Source organism: Excalfactoria chinensis, chromosome 1, assembly GCF_039878825.1.
Source record: "Excalfactoria chinensis isolate bCotChi1 chromosome 1, bCotChi1.hap2, whole genome shotgun sequence".
Lineage (NCBI taxonomy): Eukaryota > Metazoa > Chordata > Aves > Galliformes > Phasianidae > Excalfactoria > Excalfactoria chinensis.
The window spans coordinates 66202877-66230617 of NC_092825.1; the positions used below are offsets into that span (position 1 = coordinate 66202877).

Here is a 27741-nt window from a genome sequence, read left to right on the forward strand (position 1 = left end):
GAGGCTAACAGATCAGTAGTTCCCTGTGTTATCCCTTCTACTTCTCTTAAAAGTGAGTGTAACATTGACTTTTCCCCAGTCGCAAGGGGCTTTGCCTGACCACCATGAGATTTCAAATATTGTAGAGAGTGAACAGGCAACTGCATCAGCCAATTCCCTCAGGACTCTGGGATGCATCTCATCAGGATCCATGGATTTTCAGGTTCCTCAAGTGGTTGTTTTCACTTACAGTGGGATGGGCAATGCTTTCCCAGATCCCACCTTCCAAATAATCTGCTTGAGGACTGTAGAGCAGTTGCTCGTGAAGACTGAGGCAAAAATAAATAAATAAATAAAAATGTTGCTGAATACTTCAGTCTAAATTTTAAACTAACCTGAATAGCACGCAGTCTCTAAATCATTTTGAAGGTCTCTTCTCCCAGCACTAGGGGTGTCTAATTCCTTCTACTGACCAAAACGCTGTGTAGCAACAAACTTCAAGTACCACTTCCATCTCTGAAACTGTCATCTGTGCAATAAAAATTGCACAGAGTCACAACATAGCACTGTGGAAAGGGAACAGAAGAGAATAAGGATAGTAAAAGGTAAAATATTTTCAAGCAATTAAACGAACAAGGAAGATTCAGTTGTAAAGGGAACTCAAAGGTCTATATGAGTGGCATGGATAAGCTGAATAAGCAACAGTTGTGCATCACTTCTCATGATACCAAGAACTGCAAGCCAAACAGTGTTGTCAGGCAGCAGTTCAAAAATAAACAAGAAGAGGTGCGTTGTTTTTTTCCCCCCACATAACATACAGCTTAACTGGATTTGTTGATGACAACAGCCTACTTAGATTCTAAAAACAAACACATTTCATGGATAAAAGCATCCATCAGCAGCTATTAAACTCCAAGCTATGATCCCTAATGCAGAAAGTACCTGTGGATGAAATTGGCCTGGAGCTGGGAGAGTATATATCTGGGACAGTGTATATCTAGAAGTAACTCCAGGCTGCTTGTGGGCAAATACAAACTGTCAAAGGCTCAAGATCAGAAAGTCAGGAAAAAAGATGTCACCAGTTGATACTTAGAACCTACTCTCCATTGTGTCTTACTGAAGAGTTAACCCACCTTTGAAACTTCTCATACCACAGTATTCAATGAAGCCACAACTAAGGGTCAGAGCACACAAGAGAACTTTTCAAATGGACTTTTACATCTTGAAAATCGATGCCTGAAAAAGGACAAAGTTCCTGTATTAACATGCATTTATCATTACGTATAGAAAACGACTATCTTTTTAACTCAATTCTGCATAACCTTGCACAGGGTATACAGCAGATAAAAACTTCAGCAGATTGAAGTGATTAGTCTGCATACTACTAAGTTGTTAGCTTCTGAAGAATAATGTCTTCAGGAAAAAAAAAAAAAAAGGCAAGAATTGTGCTTGTGCTTAAATTGCTTCAGCAGCAGATCCCGTTTGTTATCATAAGGAGACTGGAATTAGAATCTTCCCATTGTCTCGACTCACAATCTAAATCTCAGCACATATACTTCTTACTTTTGTCTTGCTGATTACCTGTGTGCTTTGAGAGTTCTGCTTTCTATTGCATTTTCATTTATTTGTTGATTGTGAGACTTTATCACCTCTAGCTTACAAAAGCATGTTCTTTAGACATTATTCCAGCCTTCTAATGGGGTAGATCCACAGCTATTTATAACACTGCATTTTCAGAGATCCTTCACTGTCCTGATAGAACAAAGCACCTCAGCAATATTGAAGTAACTTATGTGTTTTAAAACACTGACAAGTTTAGTCTTGATGCAACGTCTGGATCCCTTTCACAGGTACAGGAAGGTCTAAGTCTCTACCATCCCACTGAATATCAGTTACATCCATCATCACTCAGTGCTTCAAAATCCAGGCTCTGAATTTGCTGTATCATTACATTTATTACCAGTAACAAGCTGTGCAACAGATGGCTTACTTCTTTGGTTCTGCTTTGCTACTAATAGCTAGGTAATTTAATTCAAGCAACTTCCTCTTCCAGGCCCACTAGCCTCCTCCCAAAAGGAGCAAAATCTTTGTACTGATAGGTTGTATTCAGCATGGATACACAAATTACATACAAGACAATGCCGCCATATGACCCAGTTGGTATCTATAAAATTATTCTTTTACAGAATCACAGAATTATCACCAAGGTTGGAAAAGACCTAGAAGATCAGCCAGTCCAACCAATACTTCTCAGCTAAATCATATCCCTCAACACAACATCCAAATGTTTCTTGAACACTCCCATGGTTGGTGACTCCACCACCTCCCTGGGCAGTGCATTCCAGTGCCTGACTACCCTTTCTGAGAAGTAATGTTTCCTATTCCTTACATATATTTCATAGTAAGAACACTTTATTTGGACTTGTGTGACAAAGTGATTCTATAGCAAGTATTGCCATTAAGGGTATAGAATTCAAATTACAAACTTTCTTAAGGACCATGACTCAACTTTGTTTCCAAGAAAATGCTATGCACAGTTTACTTCCTTAAAACAAACTCTTATCTTTCTATCATGATAGTCTTTCATACAAAACATCTGTTTAACTGCTGTTTACCTGTAACTGTGCAATTGTATAACTGTGCACCATGACATCAGTATGCTACAGAACACAGTCTTGATTATGATAATTTATTAAAAAAGAAAAAAAAAAAGACAAACGTCCCATATAGCTCTCCACTATATGCCTGCCAAAACCCATCTAAAGAGAGAGACACGATTGAGAAGGCAGGAGGAAGAAAGGAAGAGAGTGCTCAGCTTGGTCTGTTAAGTAGTATCACTACAGCTTCATCTGTATTATTTGTTATACATGCCTTTAATTGCTTGTTGTAGGTAAATATAACTATTATGCAGAAAGTTGCAAAAACAATGCTTGCTTTGAAGGTCTCATTACCAAAACAGACAACACTATAAACAAAGCCTGATTAAGAAAGGTGTTGAATGCATTGAAAGTATTGCTCCTCTCATCTTTCCTTAAAAAAGCACCTAGCACCAAGAGTCTTCACTAAGGCTTACTGTGAGACAGGTGCAGTACAGAGCACATCTGAAATGCATGTGTGTATTTTTAGAGCTCTTACTTGATGTTTTAAGGCTGGACTATAAATACCAGTGATTAGATTGTACTACTGGCTTAAATTTCACATTTCAGAGAAGAACAGAAGGCAAGAAAAACAATTTATTAAATGTTTTAAACTATTGTGAATATGTTTATTCCATATTTCAGTTCCACCGCCACAGGAAGTTTAGAAAGCTGTTACTTACACTCAAAAGGTAAAGCAATAAATTTTGTTCCTACCAGTAATCAGTCATTTGGATCTGTGTTCAAGCTACTATTAATCTTCCACTGTAGCCTGAAGTCAGAAGATGTAGGGAGAAGTTAAGTGGAGTTGGAAAAAGTCATAATAACTGTTTCAAAATCTGGATAAAATTTGCCATAAGCAGTAAACTTGTTCCACCTCTTGCATTATCACTGATTAAAACAATTACAAAAGTACAAAGGGAACATATATTATGCAGATTCATTTAAGTGAAAGCTATGCACATACACCTATATGAGTGTGTGTTGATATATTAATTTCTCTTGAATATAATAGATTCTGTGGAAAAGAAGAAACAAAGCTTCAGACTCTGGCCTTCGGGCTTAAGACACTAAAGTTGGATAAAAACTTCCCCTGCTATGAATATGTCATTATGAGAGAGGATAGAGTCTAAGAAAGACAATTAGTGGACTGAACAGTTCCCTGCAGAGAATGACTCCAAAACATGAGATGCTAGCTATAAAGAGTAGAAAGGCAAAAGAAGTATTATTAATATCAGTACCCTTCTTCGCAAGTATCACGTTGTTATATTTAGATTATTGGCCAGTAGTTCCATCCTGATTCCTGCAGAGGGGACTCAGAAGGGATTTGGCTTTGCTTTCACAGTAGCATCCCTCACACACCTGGGTCTTGCCTCTGCTTCCATTCAAATAAATAGGAATTTGTCCACAGTCATGTAAAATTAGGGCCTGTGTCTTGAAAACAGTTATTTCAAATTAAAAATAAAAGTTTGAGCCTTGTTTAGTAATTCTTCACCTGTGCTCTTCTATTCTGAATGGGAAGGAGGGGGAGAAAAAAAAATGAGTTTTTTCTTTCGTCCAATATGAGCTTTTAATTTTTAAATACAGTTCTATTTACGAGGCTCCAAAAAGTAACGTACGATGTGGGCCAGTTTCTCACATAAAGTATACACCTCTACAGTCAACAGATGAATGGCAGAATGCATAAAGAGTCTTAAAAAAATAATAATAAAATAAAATAAAAAAGAATAGGAACGGGAAATAACTAAGAGTGACTGAATCTGATCTTTGCAGCACAGGTTCAGACTGCATATTATTTGTACACTTTGCCACTTTTCTAGCAAAAGAACAACTTGAGAGCTGTTGCAAATCATACATATAAGAAGTAGAACAGCACTGAGCTCAAGGATCCTTTCCATTTCCACAAGTCCTGAAAAGACCATGGGTCACCATGTGATCGAATAAGTACTGCACTGGCTAATGCCCCAATGCCCCTGCCCTTGTTGCATAGCTACTGAGTTACTTCACACGGGAATTCACAGATTTGCCCAAACACAGAAGAGAGCTTGCAATGCAAAGCAATAATTAACAGTCTCTGACTTGTGTATATAGAATCTCCTTGCATAGTTGGCTTCAGCGGATTGTTTATTCTCTGGCTAGAATCCAGCTTTCTAAATCCCTGCCAATAGTATTTCTAAGCATGAAAATTCAGCAGCGTCTTAATCAGGGAAATACTGCTGTGTCACCATATTTTACAACAGGATTGCAATGAATTGCTCAATCTCCACATAATCAAAAAATGATAACAAGGATGGTAATACTGAACTTACTTTGGAAACATTGTTCCAATATGGAGAAGAGCCCAGACCTAGTTCTCTCATGACTTTTCAGTTCTAGCCCAACATGTCAATGCTCAACATTTCCACTAAGCCGTAGATGCAACTAGCACTTTACTTTTGTCAGAGCTCCTATATGACTATATCTATAAGTGGAATTTAACACTTGATACAGTGGAAAATATTGTACTTAGAAGAATGGGCCTTCACATTTTTCATGACACAGCAATAAAGTATATCCTATAAAGATATAATTATTCAGTTTCCCATCAGTTTGGATAGTTTAAGTTTTCCATGAAGTCTCATGGTGTGGGCTAATTCTACTTCTGCCTTTAGATTTATGTTGTCTCTTACAGCTTTAAAGAAGTATATCAGTCAGTCAGTTTTGTATTCAGTTCCAGTATTTAGGGATGTTTTGTGTGAATACCTTCTCATTGAATCTATTTTGATAGCTTTCCATCCAAACTACACACAACTGAAAAGACGAGGCAGAAAGAAAGAAAAACTCATCCTTAACCACGTAGTGAAAAGACAGTATTTAGGATATTATTGCGTACTGAAAATTTATGTTTTCCACTCAAGATAAAGTATCTAAAAAGAATAATATCTCCTTGGAAAAGTTTACCTCTGCAGAACTTTGCCTATGTTTTTGAATATTCAAGATGAACAGTCTGGGAAGTGACGTAATGGGAAAGTGACATAATTTTAAAGTATAAGTATTGATGGTCAGAAGTTGGCTCTCAATACTGGGTGGGGAAAGAATACAAAAAAAACCAACTCACAAATTCTCACCACAAAAAGCAAATCAGTGCAAGATGAGAGATTACCATATGAAGCACGTTTAACAAAGAAAGGTGATCAAATTACCACAAGCTGAAAACGGTATGGAAAAAAATCAGTCCTGGCATCTTCGTGTCTCAGAATGTTACACAAACAAACGTGCAGAGTATATGACCCAGGCAACTACCTCCTTATACTTTGATAGCTTTGTGCAGAACAGTAGCCCTCTAGCAGCAAAATTAGCGAAATACAGAGATTCTGAAAAGCAATCATGGAGCTACAGAGTTCTGCAAAACATACTCTCTTCCTCCCATGAGTTCTAGGCACTTCAGCTCCTCCCAGCCTGTAACTGAACAAGTTACTCTGTTAAGTGAGCCATAGGAATGGCAGCAAGGCAATCACCAAGAGTAAGATTAAGAGAAGAAAGGGAAAAAAAAAAAAAAAATAGATAAGAAAATAAGACTAATATCCAAGCAGGGGAGAAGGATGATTGTTTAGGAATATGTCTAAAGTATCACAACTTCAGACAACAGCACGCAATCCAACGTTTTTCTTGGTATCTTCCCAACGTCTCCTCCATCAGTGCTGGGCCTTCTCCTTCACCAGGTAAACAGCAATCCCTCTGTCTTTTCTCTTTGAGAGAGTGAATCCTTTGTGTAATGCCGCTGAGTCAAACTTCACTGCTACTAGATTGTATCAGGAATGGAATTCTAATGGACTGAATAGTGCCCATTAGAATAAGTGAAGGTTTTTTTTTTATCAGTAACATGATCAAGACTCAATTGTTTCTCAGCACAGGCTGAGAGCTGGCAATCCTCCACAGTCCTTCCAGGAATGCCCTGAGGTTTGTTGTTTGCAATGCTTGGTCTGCAAGCATATTACTGTCCAGGGGTTTGAAGCATAAAACAATGCTCACTGTTATGCGCGATGTTATAGTCTGGTTCTTTATTAGGAAGTTTCTTTCTAGCTACTGAAGTATGTTTAGGAACACAACTTGTTCCTATGGAAATTAGTGAGAATTTTGCCCTTGACTCCAAATATAACAGGAACAGACTCCCTGTCTGCAACATCAGACATCCCAGCATAAAGTGACAAAATCGTGTGGGCCTGCTAAGCTTCAACGTTGTGAAAAGGTCAGCCTACAAATCAAGAGACTCAAAGGGAGAAGCACAGATGCCGCTGCTGGGGCTGCTGTGCACACAGACATTAGGTCTCTCCCTGCTTAACTCCAAAGAGCGCAGAAAATCAGCACCTTAAGCTTCCACCATGCACTGCCTGGTAGATCCATCGGCTGTTGTGCTCAGAGCCTATTGCCTGCAAGCCAAGAAATCAAGCACACCAGCCATAAAAGCATCAATGTGCTATTGTCAGCTGAAGATAGGCATTCAGATGCAGCATCAGCATCAAAAAGTTGTGATGTTACCTGAGGTACTCAGTGGCCCCTCTGTTGCCTTTCAATGTTGATAGGGAATATTGAGGTGTACCTGGGGAATACTATCTGTGTTGCATGCTGCTACTGATTTCTCAGGGGTGGGGTGTTCCTACTCCTCATTTCCACTTTGGTGTACACCTCGGGTACCAGTAAAAGCAGAAATCTGACCTGTACTGTAGAAATTGCTAATGGGTTAATTTGCCTTTATTTTTCCCACCATTGTAAAAAAAAAAAAAATAAAATAAAATCAGATTTAAAGCAAATTAACTGCAAGAAAGGTTACACTATGCTGTTCTTACATTTTCAAGATGGTTGAGGATTCTCAGGTCTACTGGATATTATCTGCCATATCGTATGTTTTGGCATTCATGTGATTTTTGCTTCCCTCTTGAGAACAGACATCCTCTCTCAATCAGACTTACACCACAGACATTTCCAGTCCCAGAAAGATGAGCTCTTTACAACTGAGGCTAAGTAAGGCATGCAGATCATGAAGACTTCATATGGGGGAATCTACAAAAGCCAACTAACAGCTTTATTTTCAGTGTCTTTGAAAATTCATTGTTTTGTTTGGTTTTTCTGAGGCAGAGGCAGCAGTCAACTTGCTGCCAGGTCTGATCCCACTTTTTCTGGGCTTCTGGTGATCATTAACACCACTGTTACTACTTGCACCCCTGGTATCTGCATAAATCTTTTGAAATGTCAGTCTTCACAGAGTGCCATATGCCTTTCTGAATTTTTAAGTCTGTATAAGCTCCCATGTATTCTCTTCCTTCATGTAGGAGTCCATATCACATCCAGTGGGACTTTGTGATAAGGAATATTTGCCTTTCTCTTCAGAGTTCCTATAGTTTATACTGCAATGACATACAAATTGATCACTGGCTGAGCCCTACAGCCACTGAACTCCATTGCCTAAGCAATAAAATTTGGAGGTAACGAATTTAAGCTGATGTATCCTTTCACCTGTCCATTTCATAAGTAGGAAATAGACCCAGGTCCAAAGTTTCCCAAGTCACTAGTGAATTTATGAGGGTCAGCTTGCAGACTTGCAACATCAAGTGTTTTAGAGACCTGTCCTTTCCTCTGCCAGGCATATTTAAAACAAAAAATCCTTTGGGTTGTTTCATATTCATGCCTTAAAATTCTAGTCACTTTGAAATCGTTCTACAGAACTCATTAAAAACAAGGCAAGTAAATGAAATGATGGAAAAGAGCTTTTCTAGATCTCCATATGTAGAAGTTCCCATCTTTAAGAAGAATACAAAATGGAAGAGATTTACTTCATCTTCCAATAATATGCAAAAAATGTATTCCTCACCTTATTTTACTTTATTTTTTCAACTAAATCCTGACAAAAGAAGTCAATCTATTATCTACAGCAGAAATGCGATTAGTTTAAAATAAATAAATAAATAAATAAATCAGTTTTCATCTGTAAAACTTTCCTAGAAAAGGACCTCAGCCTAAAAGCCCAGTTTGTCTGAAATCTCCAATATCCATTATGAGAGTAATGTTGAAAAGTATGACCAAACCAAAAAAGTTGTAGCTGGATTTACCCCAAGTATATCATATTTTGAAGTATAAACATTCTTACAGTAGTTTAATCGAGAGCATAATTAAGCTCCCAGCTGGAATAATACAGCGACAGCTCTCATACCTTCCTAATGCCATTACTTACTGCTGTTATATGAAGCTGTGTGCTTTATAAGCTTGAAAAGGATACTTGGAAACTCATCTGCCTTTCTCCCACCTACAAACACAGGAAAAAGAGAAAGAAAGAAAAAATAAATAATATGGATTCTACTCCTTTCTTTAGTGCTCAATTCTTCTGTTGACGAGCCTTCTACCACCACCATGCAAATCTTTAATTTATGACTGCATTGTTTTTACCTCCAGAAGCCTAGTACATTCACCCCAACAGCAAACATACACATATACAAGAAAAGCAGGAATGAGACACTGCTCAAATTCTGTGAACTTTTCCTCCAGAAGCTTTAGCAAAAGGAACAGAAAGGTACAAGCAATAGAAACAATCCCCCCATTATACCTTCACACTGATCTGTAACAATCTTACTGCCTCTCAGACAGCAACTAGTTTTCATAAACAGCTCGGTGACTGATACAGAAAAAAATGTTGCCTATCATTTCTCATATCTTACTGCTGTAACATTTTGCTGCTCCAACAGAGATCTCTCTGGGCACCATACCTGCACAAAAGAAGATTTTACACTGAAGCACCTACACTCCAAACAAACAAGACTGAAGATAAGTAGAGGGACAATGAACAGAGAAAAGATGAAATAGGGGGATAAAGCAATTTGCCCAAAGCAGATCAGTTACAGAGAAAGTAGCTCAACCATCTCCTGTATTTACTTCTTTCCCAAACCACCTGAAGGACTTCCAACACCAAACAATGCTAAGTTTACTTCTACGTGTCAGTAAAGTTGAAGCGACATACAGCTTGAGCAGCATGTAGCTTGGATATGAACACTCCCAGAAGCACTTTCGTTTATATAAATGAAAAAAAATACAACCAGTGCATTGTGACCAACTTATGTTGGAATAGTAAAACATAGAACTCTTATTATCATCTACAACTATGGGTTTAGACTTCATATCTATTTGCTTCCCCCACCCTTTGCTTCTTCAAACAGAACACCCTTAGCAGTAGCAGCTCATACAATTAGACAACTCCAGAGAATAGGAGCCTCAAAATCAACTATAGAAATCATACAGACTTTATAGAAAGTATCTTTCCACTCTGTTATCAGTCTTAAGAAATACATATTTCTCTGCCCTCTCATAGCAACCAGGGTCAGAGAACTGAAATGGAATACCTGTTGGTCTTACTACTACAAGTAATAGAAGACTGAGCTTTACAGAGGGCACGAAGCACAGAATAAAACCTGGCTCACTTTTTGTCTACCTGCATTAACTATGCAGCACTAAGTAGTAAAAATTTAATAGTTCAATATAGAAGCATTATTCAGTGACAACTAAAGGAGATGAGATACTCAGACGTCATTTCTTTTTCTTTCTTTATGTAGGTTTGTCATTAAGTTTCTTCACTAGGTCTGGTAACGGTCAGAAGGTTCTCAGTTCCTAAGTGATGTTTTCAGACATATGTTTCACTTCCAAGCTGCTAAGAAGACAAGGTCACAGGCTTGATTCTTTAGAATATTTAAGTAAGTGCTTGAAGCACAGTTTGTCTGCTGATATTAGAGAACACTAATGCATTTGGAATGAGGCATACGTTTTAGCACTTTGCTGAACAGAGCTTGGGATAGGCTCTTCCTCAGGGTATGAAGGAGATACGTATTTTAGAACAGATACGGTTTATTCACTTGAAAGGAGCATTTCAACAAAGAAATGTACACTTCCTACTGAAGTTCCCCTGCTATTCTAACATACTACTGCTATCACCTTAGATGTTTATTGCCAAACATCAGTCAGGCACTGTTTAGGTTTAGAAATATATAGCCTAAAGCATTTTACACACTCCCTCTCAATGCTTCTATGAAGAATGCTATGTATCAAAATGTTTCTTGGAAAACTATGAAAATTGGTTGGAACCATTTTAGACGTTTAACTTGACATACAGTTAAAAGCGTGCGCTCATTCTCTCTCTCTCAAAACAAAACACCCAAGAAAGAAAAAAGCTTTTCAGTCCCTCTTTCGTTGCAATTCTAAGTGACCAACGTCATCAGTCAATTCTACAGAATTTTCTTTCTCTGCTATTTTATCTCCTTGCTAGATGTACACTCTTTGTCATAGTTGATATTCCTACAAATTTAAAACTGCCAAAGAGTTCCATTTTTACCTGAACCCGACAGAGTTAACATAAGAAGGCAGTCACTGGTTGTTCACGTAAATGGGATTAGAGTTATTGATTTCAGCTGGATAATGACAGGAGAGAGCATCTTGAAGAGGTAGGGTAACCACCCTATGTTAAATAAAGACTGGAATTAAGAAAAAAAAAAAAAAAGGAGGGGAAGATTTGCACCTAGGTCATTACAGAAAAGGAATGCAAAGGATGCATTTACTGCTCATAGCAAAACGATATGTTCAAATATAACACTACTTCACCTCAGAAGAACCGTTTGCCTGATTAGCTGAGAGCACCACAGGTACCAGTGGGCAGTGTTTCCTCCTATTAAGACCCCAGAGGTTACAGGGAAGTTAAGGACTTGTCAAGGTCACACCACAAGAAGGTGACAAAGTTACACAGTAAGTCAAGAAGCCGATCCCCACTTCTGTGCTGCAGCAATAAACTACAGAGATCCCAGCACAGAGCCACTCGGATTTGAGGGGGGGGGGGGGGGGGGGGAGGAGGGAGGGGGAAATCCGAGCTCATCAACGACACACAAAGACAACGAACATCGCACTTCCCCAGTACTCGCGTCTTGAAGAACTGGAGCAGGTGACGATTCAAACTATGTTTTAGTCTGAGCTTTACGGTTAGAGAAGTAAAACAAACACTGAGAGATCTAACACAACTCACACTACTGCTCAGTCCCGTCCATGCATCGTTAAGGAAGGCACCGCAGCCGAGAACGCTGAACTGGGGCCGCGGATCGCTCCGGCTTTATTGCTTGTTTTCCTTCTCGGCGGCAAAACACGACAGTGGCATGAATCCATCTCACGAACAGGAAAGAAACGACGGCGGGCAAACCAATAACCCCGAAGCCTCAGAGGGGTCCCGTTGTCATGGAAACGAGTCACCACTAATGAGCCTTCTAAGACGCAAGCGGTTAATACCTGAGTCCCGCAGATCAATATTGATTCACAAGCCCAATGCACACACAACAATCTCGCTGCCAGTAGCCCGGCTCGTGGCCAAACCAACCAGCCGCCCCCGGCCGCTCGCACACCGCACAAAGTTTCCGGAGCGTGGCAGGTAGCGCCCGGGAACCAACGGGTAAAGCACAACCCCTAAACAGCGAAAGCACCCCGACATGCGGTCCGCTCACCTGGCACCCAGTCGCTCCCGGGGCACTTTTTCCGATGGTCGCACGGGAAAGCCTCGGGGGCAGCCCGCAGCCGGCGCTGAGCCGCTGCCGAGGCAGCACGTCAGAGTCCGAGCCGGGGGACGAGGCGCTCCGGAACCTCCACCTCCCACCCCATCGCCCGGCTCCGCGTCCCCGCCCGCGTCCCCACCTCCGCGTTCTCCCGCCGCCCTCCCTCGCCCCGCCCCAACCAGCCGCTCTCCCTCCACCTGGGCCGGCTCTCTCACGCGCGGCCCCTGTGTGCGACGGGAGGAACGCCGGATCGCCAGCTCCGCCTCTCCCCGCACCGGCTGCCGGCTGCGATCGTCCCGCCCGCAAACTTCCCCCGACCAGCTGGGAAGGACGGCCGGGCCAGGTGCAGCTCCCCACGACTGAGAACGGGAGGTGCGGAGCTCCGAGGCGGGACGGCGCCTCAGGGTGGGGCCGCAGCCGCCAGCGCTTCGCCTCGGTCTTGCGGGGCGGGCACCGCACGGCCCCTTCCTAACGGTACCACAGGGGCGGCTTGAGCCGGACAGCAGCCGGGCGCTGCTCGCTAACGGCGTGACTCCAGGAGACCGGGAGCTCCATGCGGTCTATAGAGCCGCACTGCTGCTGTAGCAGAGCCTACCTCCGTAAGACAAAGCAACTCCGAGAGAGGAAGAGGAGGGTGCACGCCGCTTTACGGGCTCACTTTGCTAAAAATGGCAAAGCTTCCCTCCGCCCGCCCTCCTCTTGTGTCGCAGCCGCCCGGCCCAACAGGAGCCGCGATCGCGGAGGAGACGGCCCTATAAGCCACTGCCTCGGAATGGTCTCTCGTACGGATTCGATGTAAAATAAAAGCTCTCTTTCATTTACACTTTAATGCGTAAACCGTGCAGAGCAGGGAGCTCCGCTGACGCGGTTGCGGGAGCGATGACTCATGCCCACCACATGTACGTTATTTACTGTTTGGGGATGGAGCTATGCTAAATGAGGTGGCCGGATAACACAGTGTTCAGGCTCTAACTGCTTCCCTACAGGCGGGATCTCTCTCCCTGACATATGCTGATTGATATCCCCGGCTGAAGGTATGCTTTGGATATCCGAGCAAGTGAAGTGCACTTTTTGCACAGGTGTTGCACACGGAAAGGAGCAGCTGCAGATGTACCTCTGAAATCAGACAGCAATATAAGCTCTCGCTCTCTTCGCATCACCAAACTCAGCCAGTTGTTTAAATCTGTAAGCTGAATGATTCCAAACAGAAATCAAAGCCCCCTGTCATCTTGTGCCAGCTTTTTGCAGGAGGATCCCTCGTTACGCAGCCACATGAAACTAGGCTATACTGTCCCAGTGGGACTAATTCTTCTCCAGACACCAGATACAATTCCTTATGGCTAGGTGGGTGCTGCTGTTCTTTCATAAAATAATTACAGAGCACAGGAATGGCGGACCAGCAGTTAATAACGTTTGTTGTTTTGCCTATGATTCTGTGGTAGGGCTGATACCTCAATTTAACTCAGCCCTGATAGGACAAAAGCAATGAACCGTTTCCTATTTCTTCCATTTATTTTTCTTAAGCAGATGGTAGCATGGAACCTCTCCCCACGTGGATGCAGATTCACAGCCACTCTCATGTAGGGAGATGCTCAGGCTTCAGACATTCCTGTTTCCTTTCTGGGCTTCTCTATTAGAGTGACGCTTTCACTCCATTGTCCTTAGAGATCAAAGGAAAAGCTCCCTTAAAGAAGACACAAATGATTGTGGATTATTTATGCCTATTTCCTGAGGAGCAGACAATGTGGAATGCATGTATGCACGAGAGGAAAAAGCAGGAGGGAAGATGTGTATCTTTGACTCTTTTTTCAGGACAGAAGGAAATACTGGACTTTTACTGGTGTGAGCCTTCAGCTGGTCAGCTCCCAAACCCATGGGCCCTTTAGTTGCAAATTAGGGCAAGAAATGGAAATTAAATCCTGATCAGAGATTTGACCATCCTGTGCTAATTCCAAATGCAGCAGGCATTTGCCTGTGTCCCAAGTGCCTCATCATCATCTATTCAATGCTATGGCTCTTGTGCAGTAAATATAAAATTTATACTGTTTTTTTTCTTAAATAGTGACAAGTCTTCCTGCTCTAGCACTGATGTCCCATACAATAACATCTCTAAAATCACAACTTCAGTCACTGTGTAGACTTGAAGTACATGCCTTGCTAAGGAGAGTGACACTAAACCAAAAAGAGGAGAAGCGACTGATGCATCCTCTCACCCCTACCTAAACTAGTGCTGAAGCTGATATTAGGATCAAGGTCTGATGGTGACAGAGCTCCCAATGAAGCCCAAACTATTTCAAACTTACACCATTTCAAGATTTCAAATACAGAGTTCTGTATAAAAATACCAAAAAAATATGGTTGCATTCCAGGCAGCAATTGCTTGTGACTTTGTGGTATAAAGAAGGCCTTGAATGGGAACCTCATTTGTGCCTTGAGATGATACCATAGTCAACAATATATTCACAAACCTGTGTAGCATTACTAACTGTAGATTTAGATTTCTTTCTCGTCCCAAACCAAAAGGAAAGCACTATTTTAAAGTTCACAACATCTGTGTAGCTAATTTACTATGTTAGCCATGTCCAGAACAGTGATGCTGGCTCACGCAGATAACTTGGCTCACAGTGAAAGTCCCATCCACTAACTCCAGTAATGGCAAGATCACACCTCAGGCTTTAAAGCACAGAACACTGTGCTGAAGCAGACATGGCAGAGGCCAAGTGGAATGATTTGCACACACAAGTTATGCATAAAGATAAGCATATGTGTAAGCCTTTGTAGGATCGACCCCAAGTTTCTCAGGTTTTCATCACTAAGGATCACGCTCTGCCAAACCCAACAAGGATGTAGTGTTCCATCCTTGCAATACCATGTGTTTTTGCCCTCTGTGTAACTAATATCATATACGCTGCTTTGTTACTATGCCATCCAAGGGAATCTTAATAATGCCCTATAAGCACAAAAGTATAGATATGTCAGTATCAGATTCATTTCTGAAGTGGCTAATTCACCTTTGCTACTTTGAATAGCTTTCATTGGACTGTTATGACATGGAACACACAGAGTTTCCACACTGTGTTTGGAAAAGAGACAGTGTTCTAGTATCGTTTCAGCCATCTTTTACGACTCATCTTTGAATATCATCGAGGGGGAACTTCCATGCAATTTTTTGTGAGGCACTTGCATGCTAACAAGTTATACTCAGAGCATTAGATGAGAAGTGTTGACATCTGTAGTGAATTAATAATCAGAGCGCTGACTGCCAACAGGGAAGTCCAAACTCAGGTGGTTTGGATGTAGCCCTGGCTACCACATGGTCCTGAATAATTGCCAAAGATGTTTTTCAAAACCAAATGTCAAGGAAATGACTCAGGGACAGACCTTACTATTTCTCTCCAAGCAGTGTATTCATGAACACGTATATGTACGTGCTATTTGCAAGAAGAAACTGATACTTAACATGGGTGAGAATCAAAACCACTGGCATATACTTCTGTGAGCATTACTGGAGCAATGACTTTGGAAGGATTAGCTATAGCTAAGACATTTTGTTACTGTTTTAATTTGCTTAGCCTTCCGAAAGAAACATTAAAAAACAAACAGACAAACAAACAAACATAAGATACCAAAGGTAAAACAACACTCAGTGATAGCAGTGCAAGCAGGCACGGTCCTGTGATTTACAGAGGAGTAAATACATGCAGATATGCACATGTACACGAATATACATTTTTACTTTCAAGCCCCTGTCCAGGGAAGCAGAATGAGTCACAGCTTTACACAGTGCTGGTGATGGATCGTGGCAAGGATTTGTACTGGTAAATTCACCTCAGAACACACCCTGATACCTGGGACTGACATTAATCCTATAATCAAGGAGGGAAGGACATGCAGGGAATGCAGAACTCCATCTGATTGCCAAGCAAGTCAGACTGCAGCACTTCTCTCCCACTCACGTGCACCCCAGGCAGGTGCTGTTCAGCAGGCAGCGACAGGAGGGGAACTATTTTTGTGAAGCAAATAAAAAAAATACTGGTTATTTCTTTGCGTAGATGATGGGCTACACTACAGCACCTGACATTTAAAACCCATTAGCACTTGTCATAGAAACATTATGCAGTGGGTTGGTTATCCTGCAACAGCTACGTGGGACCATCCCCAGCCTAGCTTACATCTTTTCTTTCTTTTAGATACTTTTTGCTCTTTCCTTTTCCACTGAATATCTAAGAGAAAATGTATGATTTTCATTGTTCCCAAAAGGTTAATAGACCTATCTGTGCTTTTTATGGGGTTACAATGGGCTTGTAAAGCAGAAGGTAAAGAGCTGGAGCAGTGCTCCTGTCTGACATGAAAAGCAAAAAGGGATCTTCTTAACTTTTTTTTTTTCAGAGACAATCCACCCTTCTGAATCATCCTGCACATGGCAGAGAAGGAACAGGCTCCAGAGAACTCAGAGCTAGACAGGACCACTTAACTCTGAGTCGGTGAAGATTGGAGGAAGGGAGTGGAAAGGAAGAAAAAGAATTGGCTCTATAATACCGCAGCAGGTCTTTGTGGCCACATGGCCCAGACAAACCTTCCAGTTCTGTAAAAAAAAAGATGCACCTAGATGCAGTTTTTGGACTTCAATATGGAATCCTTAATAAGGAAACTATAAGTGATGGAGAAAAATTGCAATGTAAGTGAAGTTATTCTAATTAGATGGAGAAGTGCGAAGGGAAAAGTCAGCAAACACTGGGACAAGTTTTATATTCTCTACAATTGATGTTTTAAACTACTGTACAATGTGTCTCAGCTAATACTTTTTCCAGAAGTTTCATTTTGTCACTGTTCGCTTCCTGACAGGGATTACACAGAGCTGGATTGCTTAGCAGTGGCTACATTTCAGCTTCAATAAGGCTGCACTTAAGGGGTGGAACTGCGGCTGCTGAGTGGTATCTTTTACAGTTTTTAGAGGAGTCTGCTATCCTTGACATGGAAGGAGCCAAACAGATGTCTGATGACTATATTTTAATAGGAAATACTAAACCAAGGCAGGGAGAATAGCAAATAGGGTAGGTTTTCTTGTGGTTACTGCACAATCTTGGGAATTGTTGTTTCCCCCGATTCTCTGAATACCCTTGAAGAGTGGATAACATTTTAGTTTAGCTACCCATAACATAGCCACAAAAATATACCTGTTCTCCCAGATGCGCTGGGGACACACTGTTTGTAAGCTATTTTAAGATTCTTCAAGGAAGAAGGAATTGGCATTGTTGCAACTTGCTTAACATGAGCCAACAGGAGCTCTCCTGCAGTTAAAACCCTGATGGCAGGCTCACTTTAAGGGGTTTGGAATCTGGTAGAGACGTGTGGCACAAGTGAGATGGGCTGCAGGCACATGGGACTGAATGTATGTCCCAACTTCTTAGCTGGAATAAGTGACCTTTGCATGATAGATTGTCTAGGATTTTGCTAGGAACATAGATTAGGTTCACCAGTCTCCAATCCAGTGGTTGCTGTAGTGCAATCAATGATCTGGTGTAATGAGAGAGAGAAGGAAGGCTGTTTTTCTTTAAGACAGGAGAGGTTTTATTTTGATGGGCACACAAAATGAGATATCCCCCTAATCTCCCGTGTAATTCATTCACATAATCTCTTTGTAGGCACATTATATTAATCCCTGTTATTAAGAGAGAAAACCTAAAACATTGAAAGTGTCAAAATGTACCGCTCAGCAGAAGAAGCCAAGATATTGAATGTCCCTCCTCTTTCTACTACAGTAAAGATTTGCATTGTTTATGTCTCAACATATCACTGGGAATATTGCCTGAAGTTGATATTCTCAACTGGGTGGAAAAAAAAAAAAAAAAGAAAAAGTAATTGAATGAGAAATACGTAACAGAGCTACCAATAAAGGGATTTTTCTATAGTAATGCAATCAACTGCAAAAGCTGGGTCAGAGGACTTTTAAGAGGTGAGCTGAATCCAGAGACTGAAGTACAATTCACAGAGTTGCTTACGTTTTCCTTTATAGTCAATTTCTCTGGAATCTGTCAGTGCGGAGAAATGACACAGCAAAAATAAACTGTAAGACCATCATGTAAATAGACTTCTTTTGCACAGTGTTCCACGTTCACAGGCCCTAGGCTGCCAACCTCGTGCTAGGGATTTGTATACAATAAAAATATCTGTACTATTAATGAGAGTGGTTGGTAATCTAAAACCTCTGTGGACTAATAGCCAATTACGTCCAGAACAATATTCCGTCATTCTGTTTAGGATTCGTTACTGATGGGCCAGGAAAGGATGCAGAGGTTCCTTTAACTCCACAGAACAATTCGTCTCCTGCCTGAAATGGAATCTCGCTGTGATGGCTTATTTCTTCCTCATGTTCCTGTTGAATCCTCCCTTCTGCACGTAGAATCGCAGAATCATAGAATATCCCATGTTGAAAGAGAACCCTAAGGCTCACTGAGCCCAACTGCTGGCTCTGCACAGGACCACACAAAATTCAAACCCTATGTCTGAGAGCGTTGTCCAAATGCTCCTTTAACTCTGGCATCTTGGGGCCATACCCACTGCTCTGGGCAGCCTGTTCCAGGTGGAGAGCCTATCCCTAACCCCCAGTTGCCCCTTCCCTGATGCATCTCCATGCCGTTCCCTCGGGCCCTGTCGCTGTCACACAGAGCAGAGCTCAGTGCTGCCCCTCTGCTCCCTGTGAGGAGCTGCAGTTGCCGTCAGGCCTCCTTTAGCTCCTCTGGGCTGAGCACACCAAGGGACCTTAGCCGCTCCTCAGACATTCTGCCCTCTAATCTCTTTGCCATCTTTGTAACGCTCCTTTGGGCACTCTCCAGTAGTTTTATGTCCTTTTTGTACCGTGGCAACCAGAACTGCACACATTAATGAGTCGGTGCTATTGCAGCTTAGAGTGAGACAATCACTTCCCTTCCTTACTTCAATCATTTACAGAAATACATATGAAGAGCCAGTAAACCAAGCTGCACCAGTACTTTCACCATTACACAGCTATTTCCTAGTCATTCTCAGGAGTTTGTACAATGTTTTCATTTCTCTGTTATGCACTGTAGTACTCTCTAAAGCATTTTCCCCTTTGCAAGCCTTTCCTTAAAGGAATACACTATAGTCTGGAGGACAGAGTTTTAGCCATCCTTCTAAGTAATCCCTACTCATAACCTTAATATGATTTAGGCATGGGAGTAAAACTTCTACATCTCCTTGAGGATCTGGGTCACAGATGTATTAGAAAATGTTATCTCCACTTTGAAGTGCAACTTCAATACAAATCTGCTTGCTTCATGCTGCTCCTTTCCCTTCTTGCATATTTATTCCAGAAACCTTTTTATTTGTGAATAGGAACTGAAGTAGGTTACTTGGCATTTCAGTCCCTTAACCATGCACTGTGTTTATCTTGAGGATAATAATAATAATATTTTATGTGCTATACCAACATTAAGACACTGCACATCACTGACAGAAAACAAATTGTTTTGACTAATGGGCTGGGAGTCAAACCCAGGGAGAAAGCAAGCAGAGGTGACCTGAGTGCATTAGAAGTTCTTGCACTTTCTGAAGCACATGTTGAAACTCAGCCACTTCTGTCTCAGCAAGATAAATCTTGCTCTTCTTCTTGTGGGAAAGGATTATGAGTAAGACTTAAGAAAACCTAGAGTTCTTTTCTGTTCAACACAAGTCTAACAAGATGTTTCAGTTTTGCTACCCTTGCTAAATGATGGTTGTAGAGCTATGGTGTTTTGTGTGCAGAGACGGAGTTTTTTCAGGATGAAATATATTAAATAATATCAGCTTATGGAAGTAGTAACCAGCTATTTGATGTCATAATATTAAGGTTATTTTTCCATGATTGTCATAAAAAAAGAGGACTGTTTTGAATGCTGCTTTACTGGGGAGATTTTGATTTATCTAGGTTAAAATATTTTTCTTTCTTGTGGAATAAATTCTGTATTTTTCCAGAAAACACATCATTTTGGTATTCTGTCATATTCAGGTTGCCTGAACCACTGAGTAATATCCTTTGCACTGAGCTTCCCTTCGTGCATGAACAGGGAGAGCAACTTGGATCTCTGGGAAGTATGTGGGAAGGGAGAGGCTTGGGAAAAGAGAAAAGGCAGGTTTTGCAGGAGAACAGAGGTTGGAAAGATAAGAAGGAGATAAGGGGTTGCAGATGCAAAGGGAAGAAATGTAGAATTATAGGGAAAGTCAAGGCAGAAGAGAAGCAACTGAAGATATAACATGCAGGGAACTGTAAGGGCTGATATGAAAACCAAGGTTTTAAAGGCTCCTGCATGACACGTGTTCAGAAGTAGAAATCTTATGTTTTTTAATGTTAATTATGGTGATAGTGACCACAATTCTCTCTTACCCAAATGCATGGTGGCATTTACACGTCAGGGTTTCTGAATCCTGTTGTGTGGACACTCATGCTAAAGGTAGCTAGGGATTGCTACCAGCATGACCAGACATATGCAATGAAATTCCAGACACTCTCTTGAGTCAAAAACACTTGCAAAGGAAAATGTACAGATAAGTAAATAAAAAGAAGTCACAAATATTTTCAGAGCTATTTCTCAGTTGTGAAAGCAAATGTTCACAAATACATCCCCCTCATCCCTCCCACATGGCAAGTGCTTGTCCTAGTCTACTGAGGACCAGAACTGAGTGCGAGAGGAATTGCAAATAGTTGCAGTAGGGCATAATAATATCTCTTCTGTCTTTATTTTACACAGTTCTAATATTTTTTTTTTTTTCACAGATTTTTCATATATTCTTCTTGTACTCTTGCATGCATCTAAAATGATACGGTTTAATCAGTGATTGTTACTGCTTTACTTATATTAGCAATATTTGCTCTACAAAGATATGCAAATCAGGCACTCTCACACTGTGATGCATTCCATTTATTTGCAGTATTCTTAAGAGTCTTGTAAGAATTATTTAAACTGCCTCTAGTCCTTTCTACTGAAGGAGAGATTTGGCTGGATCTACAAACGAAGTCAGTATAGCGTTATTCTTCTCTCAGGTTGGTCACAGCCCAGTTTGAGATGGGGACAAGATAATAAGATTTTCTGGGAAACCGGTGTCTAGTGCTGCACAACAGTAGGTAAAAAAGTCACACATTATTTTCTGCTTTTTCCTTCTTTGCCAAGGCTTGCCCAGAATCTGGGTGGTTTAGGCAGAGCTGCTAGAATAAATACAGATTCAGCTGATAGTTCCTGCTGTGATTGGTATCAATTGGTAAGGGCTGAGAAGGCCATTTTTGAATATGCTCAAGTTGCAGATATGAGGTTAAGTATTAATAGCAGATTCTAATAAATCTTCATGGGACCAGAATCAACATCCAACTGTTGCAGCCTTTTAAGCACATGCAGTTGTGGCAGATCCTGCAGTCCTGACACAGAAAGATGTCCCACTAGGATTACTAGGCATTTGCCTGAACCAGGATTGAACGCCTGCAAACTTGCGGCCCAGTCTTTCCTCATGACAGCATCCAATTAAAATTAATGAAGTAACTTGTTTGGGATCACCCAAGGAAATGATGGAAGAGGCAGGAGGGGAACTCAGAATACGTAAGTTCCAAGTCTTCTTGATGCTGCTAAGTCAAAAATATTTAGAAAGCCAAAATACTGAAGAATACTGAGAAATGAAAGCCATTAGTTAAAATGTATCCCAGGAAATCAATCTGGCCTGATCAGTTTGTTATGAATCACTGTATAGGAACTGTTGATCATGGACTGAACCACTGATGGATTACCACAGGCAAGTAATGAGTCAGCTGTGGGAGCACAGGTGAAGGCAGTTCATCTGTGCTACTGGAAGGGGGGGAGCCTGGCTGCACCTTTCCTAGATCCCATTTAAGGAAGGATCTGTCTCTGGAGATTGCTCCTTTGTTTTACTGTGAGCCTTCAACATCAGTGAGCATTTCCATTTATTGTTACTTGTCTTTCCATCACAATAATCTTTCTTAACCAAACATATGTTTAACCTCTGTTTACTTATTGATTGTGCAATCACCACTGAGGTAAAATCTCCTGCCTTCCAACACTAATTCTAGCCTGTCTCACATGTAATTGGGTATTTTGATTAAAACATAAAAGTATATTGTTTTTTATAAAGGAAAAGAATTGTCTTAACATGTCAGGTTAAGATTTCTTCTATGTTATTTTGACTGTCCTCTGACATATCAGAGCAGTCTGGAGATGATGCTTTTTCACGTGCAGCTGGCTGGGCCTGATTTTGCTCTTTGCCTAGCTCAAAGTATTAATTTATATTCTGTCCATGCCCAACTCTCCTAGTTTGTTTAGCTCAGCTTAGATGTAGATGAAGGGTGACAATGTCCCTTTGCAAGCTAGCTGGAAAGACATCAACTAAATGTTACCTGTGGCTTTAGAGTGGTATAAAGGTAGTGTGGGAGATGTAAGGTTTTGGACTGCTACTTGTAGAATAAGTGAGTTTGTTTGTGTTGCAAATGCCATGTGGGAGTCACTAAAAACAGGAATAGTTTCAGAAATCTAATTTACTTTCATTGTATATGCTGTTTGATTACCTTGTACATTTCTTTCTGTTTGCAATAAAAATAGTTATTTTACAGTCATTTTTATTTTAGGTCTCTCAAGCGCCCACACATCAGTATAACATTTGAATTGCAAATTGTGTAAGAAATATTTATTAAAGACAGTAATTTCCTTTGGCATTTTATGTATATTTGCATCTATATCTTACTATTGTTTTAAGTTACTATGAGGGCTTATTCTAGCTGTCTTCTAGCAGGCATGTTTTAACTAGCTCTGTGTCTCTGTGTAATGACAAAGTGTATTTAATGTACTTTCTCAGAATTCAATCATAATTTTGAAAGAACAATCAGAGGATTGTGCAAGAACTTCAATGCACAAAGTCTCCTTGGCTAGGCAGACAGCATCACCTTGTCTGACACAATGCAACTTGAATGATTAAATGAATTCAAGAAGATGTTCCTAAATTGGATACTATATTTCCGTGCTCCCATTAGCATGAGTGTCCATGCAACAGGATTCAGAAACCCTGATATATAAATGCCTTCCAGTCAATTTTACTCAAAGAAAGGAGCTTTCGTGCTGTTGTCCACTAGACTCTGAAAGTATAGAAGAAAGATTATCTGAACCATAAATTAAAAAAATGTCAACACATTGGAGGAAGTGTTGATCTGCCAGAGGGGAGAAGGGCACTACAGAGGGACCTAGATAGACTGGATCGATGGGCCAAGGTTAACAGCATGAGTTTCAATAGGGCCAAGTGTCGGGTCCTGCATTTTGGTCACTGCAATCCCAGGCAACCCTACAGGCTTGGGGAGGTGTGGCTGGAAAGCTGCCTAATGGAAAGGGACCTTGGTGTGCTGATGGACAGTTGTCTGAATATGAGCCAGCAGTGTGCCCAGGTGGCCAAGAGGACCAATGGCATCCTGGCTTGTATCAAGAATAGTGTGGTGAGCAGGACTAAGGAAGTCATCCTGCCCCTGTACTCAGCATTGGTGAGGCCTCACCTCGAGTACTGTGTCCAGTTTTGGGCACCTCAGTACAAAAAAGACATGGAGGTACTGGAGCAGGTCCAGAGAAGGGCAACGAGGCTCGTGAAGGGCTTGGAAAATTAACCCTATGAGGAGAGGCTGAGGGAGCTGGGGCTGTTTAGTCTGGGGAAAAGGATGCTGAGGGGAGACCTTATCACTCTCTTCCAGTATCTGAAGGGTGCTTACAGTGAGAGTGGGGCAGGTCTCTTCTCACTGGTGACAGGTGACAGGACAAGGGGAAATGGCCTCAAGTTACGCCAAGGTAAGTTTAGGTTGGACATTAGGAAACACTTCTTTACAGAAAGGGTAGTTAAACAGTGCAATAGGCTCCCCAGGGAGGTGGTTGAATCACCATCCCTGTATATGTTTAAGAGCTGTTTGGATACAGTGCTCAGAGAAATGATTTAGCAGAGGATTGTTAGAGTTAGGGTACTATGGTTAGGCTGCGGCTGGACCTGATGATCTTTGAGGTCTTTTCCAACCTGAGTAATTCTATGTCAGTAAACACCATGATAGTGTAATCCAAGTATCTGAGCTCCTGAATGCAATGTATTTTCTCCAGAATGCTACTTTTTCTCCTGGAAACAGTACAAGAGGATTAAATTCTCCCTAACATGCAGCAGGACAAATCCACACAGACCACTGCTAAAGGCAAAACTGCTAAGTCCCTCATGGGAAACACGTCTTCCCTGGTTTCTTCTGGGGGGAACTGGATGCATTTTTCCATTAATATGGACACTGTTAACTTCTTCTGAGAAGGACCACACTGGATTTTCACACCTCTGAGCTGAAGTTGCAATATTCTGTGTGGCTGTACAGGTGGAAAAAGGAAAATGTGGTTCATAGTGAAACACTGTGTTATAGAAATAAGGTCTTAGCTTTTTGCTCAGTGTTATGACCAGCATAGCACAGCAACCAGAAACTTATATTTGCTGCTTGGTGAATATTTTGGCTTTGAGGAACCTGGTTAGACTTTTTAGACTTTGGTAATACAGTAGAATGTTAGCAATTTGTGTCTGTAGGAACTGGCTTGTCTTTCATAAAAATCAGTTGTAAATACAAACAGCTGGTATAAACCTTTCTTGTTTCTGTAAGGTCACTGATCATGGTGCTATTGCCTATGATGTGGCCAGTTTGTCTGGTTTCAGTGAAATTATTCATTACAATCATCAATACAAAGAAGATTAGGAGAATCATAGAACCATAGAATCACAGAGTCATAAAAATGGTTTGGGTTGGAAGGGAGCTTTAAGATCACCTAGTTCCAACCCCCTGCTATAGGCAGAGACACCTCCCTCTAGACCATGTTTCTCAAAGCCCCATCAAGCCTGGCCTTGAATGCTTCCAGGGAGGGGACATTCACAACCTCACTGGGCAACCTGTTCCAGTGTCTCACCACCATCACAGGAAAGAATTTCTTCCTACTATCTAGTCTAATTCTACACTCTTCCAGCTGAAAGCCATTTCCCCTTGTTCTGTTGCTACCTGCCCTTATAAAAAGTAAGCTTTTCTGTAGGTCCCTTTTGGGAGCTGAAAGGCTGCTATAAAAGCCCCTGGAGACTTCTCTCATCCAGACTGAAGAGCCCCAGCTCTGTCCTCACAGGGGAAGTGCTCTAGCTCTCTAATCATCTTCTTGGCCCTCCATTTAACCTGCTCCAATAGGTAGATTCTTTTTTGTGTTGAAGCCTCAGAACTGGACACAGTGCTCCAGGTGGGGTCTCTTGAGAGCAGAGTAGAGGTGCAGAATCCCCTCCCTCGATCTGCTGGTCACACTTCTCTTGATACAACCCAGGATACAGTTGGCTTTCTGGACTGCAAGCACACATTACTGGTTCATGTTGAGTCTTCCATCAACTGACATCACCAGACCCCTCTCCTCAGGGCTGCTCTCAAGCCATTGAGAAGACCCATTGAGTTTCTCTGTTTCTGTATTTTTCATCTATTCCATTTGCAAATCAGAGATTCTATCTTTTATTTTTTATTTTTTTCTTAAATACGTTGGTAGAATGTTGTCAGCTTAGGTACTTTGCTACAGCTTTTTCCATTGATCTCATTTGAAATGGAAGGAGATAAGAAATACTAGTCTGAAGCTATCAGTTTGCCAAAGCTCTTCATCGATCATTTGCAGTGGTGAAAAGGAGGCTTCCACCCCTTCACAGCTATCCCACAATGGTTACAGAGAGTCAGAACATCTGGCTTATATTCTACAGGTAATATTCATGTTGCTGTCAACTCAGCTAATGTGTACTGGCTTTCAAAGTGCACAATATTTAGCATTGTATGGTAGGCTGCCTGATATATTATGTAGCATGATACTACAGTGTAATACAGATGAAAACTAAACAGCAAATTATGTTAAATGTTTTTTGAAATTGTTCAGTGATACACAAAAAATAAGCCAGAGATTCAAGTGAACAGAATAAGCTACTTTCAGCAAAGCCAGTACATGCAGCACACTGCTACACTGCAATTCCCAATTAACTCTTGTAGCTCTTAGGAAATATGGCATGGCAGTGCATAAGTCATGAAGCCAAAGAAAATGAAATACTATTCAAGAATGGAACAGTAAATCGTAATGTGGAATCATCAGGAAGGCATACATATACAGGCTATACAAAATATTTTTGTTAGCAGTGCTTATAATTTCAATTAGTCTGATGGTTTATCTCTAGAAGTAATTTACACCATGTACATGTAAATCTAGTTCCTGATTTCATTCTTCCAGCCTCTATGATAGCTTCAGTTGTGATCACACTAAAAACAGGGACATGAACTCAAGAAACAGACATAGCTTTGGTCTTTCTTCCTTGAAGAATGTTCACATTGTTCACAATAAATACAAGCTCACCTTGACTTATCTATGAAAAAAAAAAATTACTGGGATGTTTTATTCTGTCCTTCTTAAGAGGAAAATTGCTTTGCCAAAATACTGGCTTACTACAGACTGGAAGAACAAATGCTCTGCATTTGTGGACAAACATAAATCTCAGTGTCAGTCAATAAGGAGAGAAGGGAGAAAGGAAGATTTTGGTGGGGCCAAAAGGTGAAGACTTGATATTTGAAACAACTTTCCATTTTCATTCTTCCATATAAGACTAGTTGGAGAGAAGTCAGAAGTCAGGCTAGGTTGGTGATGCTTGTCTGAATGAATTGAACCTTCCTTTCACTTACAGAGCAAAATAATATGATTTACTTCAGTCACTTTCATTTCTGTAAGATGCTTGTGCACTTTACCTCAGACCCTGGCAGAAACTGGATGACTTGTGCTGAGAATATACTTTTGGTTTGTTTGTTGTCCTTTGTTTTTATTTTTTGTATTTTTTATTTTTTACTTTTTTGTGCTTATGCCATTGTCGGAGCACACAGGAATACATTAAGGCCTAGCCAATGTAGCCTTCACGCTTGCCTAGGAAGCAAGACATTAAAAATATGTGTTTGGGAGAGTCACCTTTCTGGCTATTCTGCCATGGAGTTTAGGTATTTCTGTAATTTCTGCTGACTTGCATTTAGTAGTGTCTTCTGCCACTTAGATTAATAAAAGCCTGTTAAAATGAGCGGGGCTGTGTTTTGGCAATAGAAGGAGCTCGTTATTTGGTCACAGTGAACTAAGCTCTTTCAATTCTGACTGAATGGAAGTGCTACTTCATACACTAGGCACTGTCAAACATCATTAGTGAGTCAGAAAGAGAAATGCTAATATTCTAAAGTGGAATAATAAAACTACTGTGACATCATGCCATTGCCAGACTGTCTTTTATAATGACCATGGCTTTACTGGGGGGACATGAGAATCCAAGTCTCTCTTGATGCTAACCATATCTTCTCAAATCTGATGAATGCTGAAAATAAATTCGGAATGCGGACAATAGTACAGCTCCTTATGCATTTTGAGACACAATGTTGTTAATTTGAGAAAAGTTGGTTCTGTTTTTGACATTTGCTCATATATTCATGGCAATAAAGCTCTGGAAATCTTTAGAAGCATTTTCTTCATAGTTTGGCTTTAAGAAAAAACCAA

At 41.0% G+C, this 27741-nt stretch overlaps 1 protein-coding gene across 10 annotated transcripts in view; it reads right to left on the minus strand.

The window, feature by feature from the left end:
• SHISAL1 (shisa like 1) overlaps window positions 1-27741 on the minus strand; it is a 183895-nt gene that overhangs the window by 64811 nt on the left and 91343 nt on the right. For 2 of the 10 annotated variants that reach the window (XM_072357850.1, XM_072357778.1), the window contains exon 1: window positions 12116-12287. The exons of 2 other annotated variants lie outside the window; for them this stretch is intronic. The gene's annotated coding sequence lies outside the window, so the exon portion shown is untranslated. 6 more of the 10 variants (XM_072357796.1, XM_072357787.1, XM_072357818.1 and 3 more) reach the window with 6 other exon arrangements.